We start from the raw sequence: 4,033 nt of genomic DNA on the forward strand, positions 1-4,033 counted from the left end.
TGGAGAGAGAGTGGGCATCTTTGTCTCGTCCCTGTTTTCAGAGGGAAGGCTCTTAGTTTTTCCCCATTGAGGACAATGCTTGCCATAGGCTTGTGATAAATGGTTTTGACTATATTGAGGAAGCTCCCTTCTATACCCATTTTGGTGAGTGTTTTCATCATAAATGGATGCTGGATCTTGTCAAATGCTTTCTCTGCATCTATTGATATGATTATATGATTTTTATCTTTTCTTTTGTTGATATGATGGATTATGTTGATTGATTTCCAGATGTTAAACCATCCTTGCATCCCCGGGATGAATCCCACTTGGTCATGGTGTATGCTCTTTTTGATGAGTTGTTGAATTCTATTTGCTAATATTTTGTTTAGAATCTTCGCATCTGTGTTCATTAGGGATATTGGCCTGTAGTTTTTTTTTGTGGTGTCTTTGTTTGCTTTTGGTATTAGGGAGATATGAGCCTCATAGAAACTGTTTTGGAGTGTTTCTGTTTCTTCAATTTCCTGGAAAAGCTTGAGAAGGACTGGCAAAAGGTCCTCTTTAAATGTTTGGAAGAACTCGCTAGTGAATCTGTCTGGACCTGGGCTTTTGTTTTTGGGAAGATTTTTGCTTACCATTTCAATTTCCTTGATGTTAATTGGACTATTCAGGTACTCCAGGTCTTCTTGGTTCAGCCTTGGGAGATTATAGGAGTCGAGGAATTTATCCATTTCTCCTAGGTTCTCTTGTTTCATGGCATAGAGATTTTCAAAGTAGTCTCTGATGATCTTTTGAATTTCACTGGTTTCTGTTGTGATGTCCACCTTTTCATTTCTGATTCGGCTTATTAGGGTTCTCTCTCTCTCTTTCTTTGTGAGTCTTGCTAGTGATTTATCAATCTTGTTTATTTTCTCGAAGAACCTGCTCTTGGTTTCACTGATCTTTCGGATTGTCTTTTGGGTTTCCATGTCGTTAATTTCTGCTCTAAGTTTTATTATCTCTTTCCTTCTGCCTGGTTTGTGCTCCTTTTGTTGGTCCTTTTCTAAGGTCTTGAGCTGTGAAGTCAAGTTATTTATGTGGGCCCTTTCTTTCTTCCTGAGATATGCTTGCAGAGCTAATTTTTCCCCTTAAAATGAGAGCCACAATTTTTAATGACTTAAATGTAAATTAAAATTATTCACATGTATTTATTCACTGAGATAAAAGTGCAGAACATATGTTCATCAGCTGTGGTAACATTGCGGGATAAGGAATTCTCAAACATTTTTGATGGAAGTAAAATTTGACAGAATTGACAAGTAGGGCCATTGAAAATATTTACAATGATATATCAATGTCATATTTTCCTCCTTTTTTGATGTAGTTTTTTATTTACAGAGATGTTTGTGCATGTGCCCGATACATAATACAAAGTTTACACGTGTAGAAATATTTATAGAATTATCACCAAAAGTCAACGTGTCCAACACACTGAATAAATTGCAATCCATAATAACAGTAAGCTGATTTCAGTTACAGGATATTCTCCAGTTCTATCCAAGTGCAGCAAATACATGATCTTTACTACTTGCAGTTGCAGTGTATAAGTTGCATTTATAACATATCATACTTTCATTTTCTTTCATCTGTTCTTGGACATCTAAGTTGGCTTTACATTCTACTGTACTATAACTTCTGTCCCATGGTAACTCTATCTTTACTTCTCTGAGAAACCTTAAAGGCTGAAGTAGTTGAACCAGCCATGGATGAGTGTTCATTTTTCAACAAATCCCCGCTAACATACACAGTTTCCAATTTTTTTTGATTTGTTCTAGTCTGACTGGTCCCAGATGATAGCTCATTGTCACCTTCAGTTGTATTTGCCTGATAATAAAGGATGATAAGTGTTTTTTTCAAGTCTATTGGTCTTCTGTCTATCTCCTTCAGAGAAGTGCCTCTTCATTTTCTCTTCATATTTTGATAGGGCCTTTGCATTGTTTTCTATTGCTAATTTTTGTGCTTTACATATCTCTGATAGGAAACCTTTGTCTGATGTTATTGAATGCACATATTTTTTCCTGTTCATTTAGTGTCTATTAGTTTTAACCCATGTTTCCTTAGCTGTGCAGAAATGTTTGAGTTTGATGAGGTCCCATTTTATTTATTTTTGTTTCTGTTGATTTGAATATTTAATTTATAAGAAATGGTTTTTGGTGCAAGAGAGTAATTCATGGAGAAATAGTAACTTCAGATCACTGGTACCACACGGCAGATGTAACAAAATGATATAGAACTAACCCTTGAGCAAAAGTACTGGAAATTACTACTAGAATTCCATATGCAATTTATTTCTTATTGTTCAATTTTCCCTTCTGATTATTTATCTTTGAGAAACACAAACATGTCTTGAAAACACTCAAAGACTATGTTAATAACAAATTTATTCTGTGTGAACATAACACAAAAATAGACTTTTTACCTATTGGATACAGAACCATGAAAATAAATGAAAATAAATGATGAGTAGTTATAAAATGAAATAACATTCAGCTTTAAAAAGTTGAAGTGCCAGATATCTGAGAAGCAAAGACAAAATATCTGAAAGTTATATCTACGTTGTGATTGTGTTAGGACACGTAAGAATTTCCTGACATATCCAGGGTCTCCTGAGGAGGCTGTCTTGAGTATCATTCTCCTCAGGAACATCCTGCAATGCTCTCTGCAGAATTACTTTGAGGCTCCTTCTTTGCTGTTTTTGCTGCTGCCTATAAGAACCAACAAAGAAGTAAGTGATGGGATTGGCACAGCTGTTGACACAGGTTAATACCTCTGTCACTTGAGTTAGTCTGGAGAAGTATTTAATATAAATAGTTTGTGTACAGTTTAAGAGTAAACAGTAGATTCCCCAAGGCAGACCACAGAGGAGGAAGACCAGCACTGTGAGCATGATGGTCACATACTGCCTGGTCAGCTTCTTCTTCTGGAAGTCACACAGCAATCTGGTCAGCAGCACCAGGCTGGACCTGAACAGAAGCACAAAGGAGAAAATCAACCACATAACAATGCTGAAATCAATTATCCTATACAAATATCTACCATGATATCTAAACAATAATAAGCCACACAGAACTCAATTTTAAGGATCGTCAGAAGCAGGTGCAGGGCCCGGAGCCAGGCACACATGACAGATGACATGTGCTTTTGGTGGTGGCATCGATACCAGATGGGCTTTACGACAGACAGGCATCGCTCAATGCTAATGGCAGTGAGGATGCTCAGGCCTACAACATATGGAAAGACAAACATTAGGGGCTGGAGCAATAGCACAGCGGGTAGGGCATTTGCCTTGCAGGCGGCTGACCCGGGTTCAATTCCCAGCATCCCATATGGTCCCCTGAGCACCGCCAGGAGTAATTCCTGAGTGCAGAGCCAGGAGTAAGCCCTGTGCATCGCCAGGTGTGACCCAAAAAGCCAAAAAAAAGAAAGACAAACATTATATAAAAGAATTTATAAATGAAGTGGTACAAATTGATATCTCTGACAAAACTCAATGTGGATAATAATATCTGAGTCGATAGACAGACAAAATCAGCTCCTGCCAAGTTGAGGATGTAGACGGAGAAAGCATTCCTCTGCATGCGGAAAGCCAGGAGCCAGAGCACCAGAGCATTTCCTGCCAGCCCCACCAGGGAAATGATGAATTTCAAAATGTCTAAGATCAGGAAAGTCATGTAAAATGGTCTTAGAAAGTCCACCAAGTTACTTGTATTCTTCCATATGCTTTCAGTCACCCAAGGTGTGGCAGTTACATCCATGCTCAGGTACTCTCTGTTGGTGTTCCTGGAAATACAAATAGGAAGAATTTTCAGTATAATCAGATTCTCCTGGTCATACAGGTATCTGAGAGCAGAGAGAAGCAACTTACACAATTTAAGCAGACCGCACAACTTTGACATCCTATATTCGAATTCTGCCTGATCTTTCTGGTTAAAGCCTGAGATTTCTCTATTGAATCACAACTTTCACAAACATGAAATGTTCCAAGGTCCTTATTCTCCCACTAGTTTCCTAGGTT

At 38.0% G+C, this 4,033-nt stretch overlaps 1 pseudogene; it reads right to left on the minus strand.

Annotated features, from left to right (window-relative positions):
• Positions 1-2,585: 2,585 nt before the first annotated feature.
• LOC129405944 (mas-related G-protein coupled receptor member X3-like) lies at positions 2,586-3,264 on the minus strand (annotated as a pseudogene).
• Between the last annotated feature and the right edge of the window lie 769 nt (positions 3,265-4,033).

The sequence above is a fragment of the Sorex araneus genome, chromosome 6 (genome assembly GCF_027595985.1).
Source record: "Sorex araneus isolate mSorAra2 chromosome 6, mSorAra2.pri, whole genome shotgun sequence".
NCBI classification, from domain to species: Eukaryota; Metazoa; Chordata; class Mammalia; order Eulipotyphla; family Soricidae; genus Sorex; species Sorex araneus.